The sequence below is a fragment of the Martes martes genome, assembly GCF_963455335.1.
Source record: "Martes martes genome assembly, chromosome: 6".
NCBI classification, from domain to species: domain Eukaryota; kingdom Metazoa; phylum Chordata; class Mammalia; order Carnivora; family Mustelidae; genus Martes; species Martes martes.
Window position 1 is genome coordinate 95,317,404 of NC_137893.1, and position 9,827 is coordinate 95,327,230.

Here is a 9,827-nt window from a genome sequence, read left to right on the forward strand (position 1 = left end):
ACACAATGCTGTCCGTATTTATATCACTGATGTCTTCATATAGAGTTGCTAACCAGCTTCAAATATGGTTTTAAAGGAATTTGGGAAGTGTTGGAAAGCAAAGAATAACTTGATTTGCATGTGAGCCCCAAGCATGGATGCCAGTTGGCTGCTTCTGTTCACATCTCTCCTATTTTCATACATTGTTCTTTTTCTGTTAAAGCTTCTTCACATAGTAAAAAATGATCTGCCATGACTTTTTTTTTTCCTGAAACAAAAAAGCAAGACACATTGGTCTAACATATGATATAACAACATTATGGAATATTTTTAATTGGAACTATCCCAGAAAAACCTCCAGAGATAGATGAAGACTAATGTGTTTGTAAACACATGATGCTTGTTAAAATACATGCATTTTAAAAGAACTTTATCAATTATTTACTTAGAAAACATAAAACATATAACCACTGAGAAAGAAGAAACCAGGATCTATGTGTTGAATATGATCTGAAAATAATACCTATACAAGAACAGTTACATACATCATTGTTATAACATCCTGAGGGCAAGAGTAGACCTCATAATATCTCCTATGTGATTTATGCTGCTTTATGCAGGCACACACACACAGCATTTCCAATCCAAAGGCTTCACTCACTCCCATTTTCCACTGGCCCCAGATTTCCTCTCTTCTCTCTTCCACCATGGCTGAAATCTTAAATGGCTGATCGCTTCTTCACATAACTCAAGAAAATTGTACTTATGCTTCAAAGTCTTTCACGTTGCAAGGCTTCAACAACTCTAGACTTAACCTGGAAACTTGAGCCCATCCACTCAAATGTCTCTAGACCCTATGAAATCCAAATGTGTGTCACACAGAATAAACTCGTTAATTTTTAAAATTTGATTCTAAGGAACTTCTTCAATGTGAGAGCCCTTTGAACCCCCCCCCCCGCCACGTCTTGTTCTAGCCTCTGTAGGGGTGGAAAACTTTTCCCTTCTTCCCTTCTGCTTCTTTGATTGATCTAATAATTAAGTTGCATAAGACAGATTAACAGGGGAATGACAAATTTCATATGTACTGGAGCCCCATAAAAATATGAGACTCATAGAAAATTGAGGTTTTCTAGGGCATCTGGAACTGAGGACAAGGAGATTGGAGTCTATGGCTTCAAAGGGGAAGAAAATTCACAGGAAAATCAACAAATATTTGGTAAACAGATGTTTGCCCTGCCTGTACACGTAAGTCTTTCTGATATAAAAACTTATCAATGGTAATAGCTCTCTTCCTGCTATAGGTTCCCTATCTAAATTATTTTAGGCAGTTAAGAGAGACAAAATGTTTTCCTAAGTCTGCTGCTGGGTCTTAACTGCCTCCAACTCAAAACCACATGACAAAAGAGCACATTTTGGGGTCATATATTCTGCCTTCCTCACTTCTGTAATCTGGAATGAAAGTCAGTATACATTCTTCTATTCAGCTTCATTTTATTTCTTTACTCTTTGTAATAAATTATCCCAGAGGTGGAGTGGCTTAAAACAATAAATATGACCCCTCACAGGGTCTAGGGATCAGGAATTTGGGACCAGATTCACTGAACAGTTTACTTGGGGTGTCCTATTGGTTGTAGTCAGATGCAATTATCTGCAGGCTGCAGGCATTTATCTCTCTGGTGGCTTAATGGCTTCCAAGTTGACTCATACGTATGACTTTCAGATTTCTTCTGTTTGTTGGTGGGAACCTTTAGTAGTTCTACTGACTGGCCTCTTCACAGGGATGCTTAGAAGTCCTTACAACAGGGCAGCTACAGGGAGAAGTAGCAATAACTTGTATGACGGATTCAGAAGTCACACTTTAGCATTCCATTGGTCTCAGAAACTGGTCCTAATTCATTTAAGGTGATCACACAAGGACGTAGATAACAGGAGGCAAAGCTTGTTGGAGCCATCTTGGAGGTAACTGCTATAAACCCCTAACCCCATCTCCTTTGTAACTCTATATTCAGTTTTTCCATCTCCAACTTAAAGGTTTGTTATTTCTCTCCAGTTTTCAGGAAGGCATCAGTAGGAAGCTAGAGGTGTAAAAGTCTGTCTCTACTTTCTCAGAAGTTAAGTCCTTAAACATTATGCCTTTAACTTACATGGCAGAGAAAGGACTGATAAAAAAAAAAAAAAAAGATGCTCCCATTACCCCCTGAAAAGTTTCTTAAACAATGCAAAGTGCCCAAGTTATATGGATCTTTCTGAAGTATTACTATAGAGATACAGCTATAGTTAATTTGTATCAGTTAGGGGGGCCAACAGAAAACAGAAGTTATTCCCAAGAAGGGTAATTTGAAGAGAGTTTAATAAAGAGAAGTTCTGAAGGTGTGCATAGGGTCCATATTGTCCATAGAGACAATGTGGACAATGTGGACAATGCAATAACCAGTAATGGTAAGTAAATTTATCACATCTAGCCTGAATGGATGAAAGGGAAGTAGAGTTACAGGAACCCAGAAAGGGCGAAAGAGAGCTGCTGGGAAAGGGCTGCCTTATAGGGAGTTTTAGTCTTGGGTGTAGGAACACAGCCAGCCTGAGAAAATCCTTCAGAGAGGGAGATGAAGTAAACACCCCCAACCTTGGCCAACTCAACCTGAAGCCAAGTTCAAGAGAGATTGTTGATACAGGAATTATGCAAATACAGGTTTTAATTTCTCAACTTTAGTTCCTTGTGAGACCCAGTCATATTTCCTGTCCTTGGGTTATGAAGGGAATTATTCTCTGCTTCAAATCAATTCCCAAATTGTGCTTAAGGTGGTCTGTGTAAACTTTAGTTTGGGTTCCCAGCAATAAAACCATCTCTGCCTAAGACACATGTCAACATCCATTCTTTTACTGTGACTCACACTATATCCGGATATATTTTGCTAACATGGAACAAGAACTGACACGGGACATAAAGGGTATGGTTATGAGTCGAGTTGATGAGGGAAGTTGTAAAGCTTACCAAGTGTGTGATAGAAAACAGTAAGACTGTGTTATGAACCAACCATGAGAAAAAGAGCCTAGTTCTGCCAAAGAACAGAAGTTTTGGAGAGAAGAACAGTAGACTTCAGGTAGACTTCAACCTGAAATTAAAGGGGTGTTTGAAATAGGTCCAGGTACTGCAAGCCCGGAGGGTAAAGTGGCAGAGAAGTATGCTGTGGAGAGAGGATGCCTGGGTCTGAATCCTGTGGCTGCTTTTCATCGGATGATTGTCGCTCAACATCTCTGTGCTCCAATTTCCTCATTTCCATAAACAGGTAATCTTAATGTCCACCTCTCAGGGTTCCTCTAGTGATCATTTTAATGTATCTGAAGCATTTGATGAGTTTCAAGCACTAAGTATTAGTTATTTTCATCATCATCATTACCATAAATCTAATATCCATGAAAGGGCCTACAACCTGAAAAAGAAAGATATCAAGAAAAATACAGGAAAGTTTAGCTTGAAATGATGATTACATACATGAATCAGGAACCATGACATGTGTGTATTTACTATGTAGAAACAGGATCTGGTGCCTTCCTTCCAACATGATGCACCCATTCATTTAACGAACATTGATCGAGTGCCAATTTTGGGCCAGGTGGTGTACAAAACGATGAAGACAGGGTGTCTGGGTGGCTCAGTTATTAAGCATCTGCCTTCAGCTCAGGTCATGATCCCAGGGTCCTGGGATCGAGCCCCGAGTCTGGCTCCCTGCTCCACAGGGAGCCTGCTTCTCCCTCTCCCACACTCCCCGCTTGTGTTCCCTCCCTTGTTATCTCTCTCTGTCAAAGAAATAAAATCTTTAAAAAAATGATGAAGACATGGTTGTGAACAAAACAGCTGCCCTATGAAAATGGAACTGCTTTACAGTGACTTTGTGACTGCAGGAAATAGATACAGTTATGAGAACAAAAAGAAGATGCTGCACAGGACGTCAATAAGATAGGGAGATAATCCCTGTTGAAGAACAGGAACCGGAGTTAGATTACCAGGAAATTGTGAGAGCATCCTAAACAATAAACTCGAAACTTCCTTCTGTGTCCTCATGTTGAGATGTTTTCTTAGGGAATACACCACTTAAAGTGGCTCCTCAATGTGTGCACTCAGACTTACAATATTTCGGGGTGCAGTTTACACTATTCAACAGAAAAATGAGAAACAAATAGGGACAATGTACCAAGAACTAAATTATGTTAAATATAAAAGAGGGTTCTTTTTCCTAATATGTCTGGTTTATGCTGTTGGCATTAAAATTTTTTCCATAATGAAATTTTCATAATAGTAGATGGAAGATTTGAAGTTGTTTTTAAAGGTTAGTAGACACAGTTGACAAAATATAAATCTGGCAACCCACTTGATCTCCAGATTTCATTTCTCCAAATAGTTTAATTTAATTTGATGAATTAATTTAATGAACCATTAATGTGAGTTAGTAATATATTTCAAAGGCTATTGGACTGATAGCCACAAGCAAATACCTCTTTATAAATTGTCTCCTAATTATCTGGTTGGCTTAAATAAACTTTTGTTTCCTTATTTTTAAAATGAAGAACTTAGAATATATGCTCTCCAAGTGTTCTACTTAACTAATAAGCCATGTTGAATTTTTACCTTTTCCCCACAGTCCCAAAGTTGTCTTGTTAGGAAAAAATAAGTGAATGAGGGGGGCACACTTCTAGTCAGTGATAGAACTTTAGCAAACCAGAAACTAATGTACACATTTTACTATCAATGCTAGATCGTATTATTTTTCAGCAGTTATGGAAAAATAAACATGGTGATTCCAAACCATGTTAAAGCTAAAAAAATTATTTAGTTTCTTAAGGCAAATGCCAGTACTCAGTGCTATAAGTTATTTTTTTAATAAATCCAACTGATTTCAGATACCTAGAAACACTCAGAAGAATTGCATGTTTTCTTTGTGTTCTGCCAGGAAACTTCAAACCATAAATGATAAATTTTGAAGAGTAATGACATTTGATTTTGACTATAAATGTAAAAAAAAAAAAGCACCTTTCAGTTTTTCTGCATTTTAAATTAAAACAGATCTGAGCCCTTTCCTAATTCACCTCTTGCTTTTTGGCTTTACAAAATTATTTATTGCTCCCTTGTACTTCCCCAGTTGCCTGTCAGCCTTCACTTAGCCTGGCAAATGGAGAGACTGTCCCATATGGATTACATAGCAGGAGTATCAGTACTTCTAGATCTTAAAAATTGATGAAAATAGGGCTCTAACTTCTACAAAAAGGGACTTAAGAGCAAATTGTGACTTATTTTAAGCATTTGGTTTTTCTCAGGATGTACATTAGAAAATCATGAAGTAAACCTATCATGTGTTGCTTCACTAATGTCAATACTTCTGAACGCACTTTCTCCACACGGAATCCCTGCTGTGGGTCTTCATGGTTTTTATGATTTGTTTTATATCGTTAGTTAACAAACCACGTCTCTCAAAATTTGAACCTCCCTACGTCTTTGCTCACATTTGCCTTTGTAACCTCTTCAACCTCATTTGGAAATCTCTGCCATCGTTGTGTTTGCTGAGTAAATCACTTCCTAGCTGTTTCTGGTAGGGCGGATGAGATAACACAAGGAGCATGTTTACATAACATGTAGTCATTTTTCTCCATTTTTTTAAAAAAAACCTGCAAACTGAATTGGCTCTTTTTACTTTATAATTACTTTCCCTGTTTGTTGGCTTTGGTACCTTTTATTTTTATGCTCAAAATATTTGCTGATCTACGGCTGTCAGCTCATACTTGAAAATGAAGCCCTGCAGACGCTAACTGGAAGTGAAGTATGTGGGGGTGGGGCTTAGCCACCGGTAAACTTGACCATAGTATAATCACACATCAGAGTGGCTTTTATTTTAGAGATCACCCTGAGATACCCGATACCTGGCCATTTACCTATCAGAGTTAGGTAAACTATGTTGATGGAGAAGGGTATCTCATGGGATGCTTAAGTCCAGTTATGGCTTCTCTTGGTTTCCAAATCCAATTCCAAACAACAATGAAATTTTAACACTTATGACTCTACTTTCACTCTTGCTGTTTTTCTCCTCTTTTCTGATTTTTTTGGTTTCTGATTCATGCATAACCAATAAATTATTGTCCATTGGTGGGTGGTAGCAATAACCGAGAATTCCGTTTTCTTGTCTGACCATTTGGTGTTACTTGGTTGATGGAGGACAGAAATCTGTTAATCATTTTCATTTATTTGTCTATTTGCAAACTCAGATAAATGAATAATTTTATGCCTTCTGGTGAGGGAATGTGCAAGTTTTTGTATTTATGTGAACTCTGGCTGAAGTTGTCCAACTGAAGCTGTAAGCTCTGGATATGTTTGTACATCTGTGAGTCCGTGTGTCTATATTCAAGAAAAGCATTGACTTTCATTGTGTGAGTATGAAACGTTTCCCTACCTCCAAAAATTATTAGTAAACTGTTATAAAAGGGATGTGCATGACCATACAAAACATGCCATGTGAAAGACTAAGACATAGAACAATTAGAGAAATAATTTTACTCAGTCTATTGCAATAAGGAAATAGGGATAGGGAACAACTCAAAGAAAAGGATGAATCTGGGGTTTTAGAGGCAGATAAACAAAGGGGTCATAAGTGTATGAGAGACATGAAAAAGGAAGGAAAATGATCATATCTCTAACTATGTGAGAGCAGGATGGTCCTTTGTGATTAGCCTTTTCTCAGAACACACAGGTGGGGGCGGTTCTTAATTGTTGTTGTTTTCTAGGAAAACGCTACTCAGATAAAATTGACGTTACATGTATTCAATTAATCTCTCAACATGTTTGCATATGACACTCAATTCTTATTTATACCTTCCATGTTTTTCTCCGTACAATAGAAGTAAGGTTATTTTGATTAGAAGTTATAAATAGTACTGTTAGTGAAGTTTATATAAGGAGTAACACTGACAGAAATACTTGTATGTATGTGTTTTTTTTTTTTTTCCCAAAGAGAAATAGAATAGTTTTATCTTAAAGTTTCAGTTTGGGCTAGAATATGAAAGCATATAGAACTACATACAAAGAAAGGCAAAACTATTCTATCACAGCTGGATCTAAGAAGCCATGGCACAGATGAATGTTTTTACAAACTTTGCTCAGTTCCAATGGGTTTCCTCCTTTGTTTTATTGGTTAATGCCATCCTCTTCATTATGAAAAAGTATTCTTTGCCTTCTAGGTAATGTGCTTAGATAACAAATATTCCTTTCCTTACCAGAATTATTTTTAGTTATTTTGAAGGAGATAACACCCTTACCTCCCTGCTTCTGTGAGAGGTAGAAGCCTACCTGTGGTGGGGTGCCTTGATCCAAGTTAAAATACTACTTCCTGTCATAAAGAGATGAGAAGTTTTTTATTTATTTTGAAAAAAAAAAATTAGCAAACAGAGATGACATTTGACTTCCCTCCAATTTTGTCCAGGAATTTTCTTCTAGCTCACCCTAGACCTTAAATATCCTACAGCTCTCCACTTCAGAGTAATTGAGTTGACTTAGTTCTGATCTCTCCCCCATTGCAAAAATCTCTTTCCCTCCCTTATAATCAAAGTTTTTTTGAATAAAAGTTTGTTCTTACTAAGTTTAGATTTGTTTTTGATTTGAAATTATTACATTTCTATAAGAACCATGATTTTCTCTTTAAAAATATTTAAACATCTCATATGTCAAAATATGGGAGCTGCCCCCCACCCCAAGGGAAAAATACTCTTTTAATTTAAAGGGTAAGGTATAGAATTGTCTGTTGGTATTCTTGGAGCAGTGGGGAAGATTATAATTTAGAATTCTGATTTTGCATATAGAGATTACCATGTAACATCCATTTTTAAAAAATTTTTCTTGTAATTTATCCTTGCTCTGTGCTTCATTTTGCATCCCTGAATTCAAAGATTTTTTTTTGTTCAATTTCTCCAAGGTATAAATCTCCCATTTTCAGAAGGTGGGGGGCATCTGCCTAGAGAGATAAAGAAGGGAACTGAAGAAGGTCTGGAAGAAGTTAGCTCTTCTAAAAAAGAATTTTATCAATTATTTCTTATATACCAAACACTTATGTACATTTATGTTTTCCAAACTGGGTTATAAATTCATGTTTTAAAAATAATGTCTTTCTCACTGATAGTAGCAGTATGAGACATGTAGGCATATTTTTTGATCAAATATGTGATAAGCTTATAGTCACCATATTTGTTTACACCTATAAGTTGCAAAAATCCCTGAGTTTGTTATCTTCTTTTATATATAATAAAATATTCTGAGTTTTTAAATTATTTGATTATTATTACTATTATTATTATTTTAAGGACAAGCATCATCATTCGAGTATTGTTACAGTTGCATTTGTGGAGTTCTGCATTTCTGCTGTGACAAACCAGACTGAATTCCCCCCAAATTAAAAAAAAAAAATCATTATTAGTACGAAATTTTAAGTGTGAGAAGAAAGGGATTTTTAAAGTGAGCCCTCTATATGTTCCACAAAGGGCTTCCCTGAATCTAAAAGGAGAAATGACTCAGGAATTCCTCTGTTTAGGAGTATAGGGGAAATGTGTTGTAATTTTAGCAGTGCCAAAGAGTGGTACAGATGGGATGCCGAGATAGCCAGGCAGATGGTGCCAAGGCAAGAATGGCAGCTGCCGGTGCTCGAGCGCAGAGCAGATGGTGCGCTGACATAGGCCAGGCAGCTATCAGCAGTGAGAAGTACAAGTTCACGATGGAAGACTCTGCAACAGCTGTCCTGAACCTTGTACAATATGAAGTCATTAATTTCAACGATCATTTGTCGTGGGCACTGGTATGGAGTGTTAGGGAAAGACCACTAATGATCATTGATCAGAGGATACCTCTATAAGAACAGTCATTGATTTAATATTTTCAACAATCCAATTGGGTAAAGCCACTATTACTCATTACATGTATCCTTTCAGGAATAAGGAGACCTAATATTTGCATTAGCCATCATTGTTGATGGTTTTCAAGCACTATCAAAACATGTAATTTCTTAATCCTTAAAGCTAGTTTTTTTCAAGGTATGAAAACCTTCAGATGTATAAGAAACTTACAGGATATTGGCTTAAAAATTGCAAATTCCCGAGTTCTTTCCTGAAAGAGTTATGTCAGGAATTCTAGGAGTGAAGACATACATCTGTCAATGACAAGCTTCTCTAGGGATTCTTATTCACTCTACATTTAGGGTCCCCAACTTAAGGATATTTGGGGGGAAATTAGAAACAATGAAATCTGTGTAGAATATAGTATAGTTGCAAATGAAAGCAATATGTTTGTCGTCTGCATATTGGAGTCAGATGGAATGGTTTTGATATTGTATGTCTAGATCCAGAAGCTCTGATGCATTTTCTCCATGTTTTTCGCCATTTCTAAGGTCAGCTTGTTTCTGCTGGGCCTCGCTCTGGAAAGTAGGAAGGTTTATCTCTCAAACAACTTCTCTACTCATGAACTCTGTTCTTAATGGGGTTATAAATCTCATCCTGGAAAACAATCATCCCCAGGTCTGCAATAGGGACCTTTTCTTTGGCTGGCAAGTGTAATGACTTGGGGGAGAAGTGCGTATGGATCACTTGAGAGATAAAATATAGCTTGACTGAAGCTACAACCAAGATGGGGATGGGCCTGCAAAATCCACAGGTAGCAGATCAAAATAATCAGATGCTAAAAAGTTTGACCTTATTATCGAGGAAATTAAAACACTGAAAGATTTACTCAGGCAACTGACAGCTTTAGAGAATCATTTTAGAAAGATCACCTTTATCATTCACTATATTCTCAGGTATGAATATTGTCCTAAGTTTCCTTG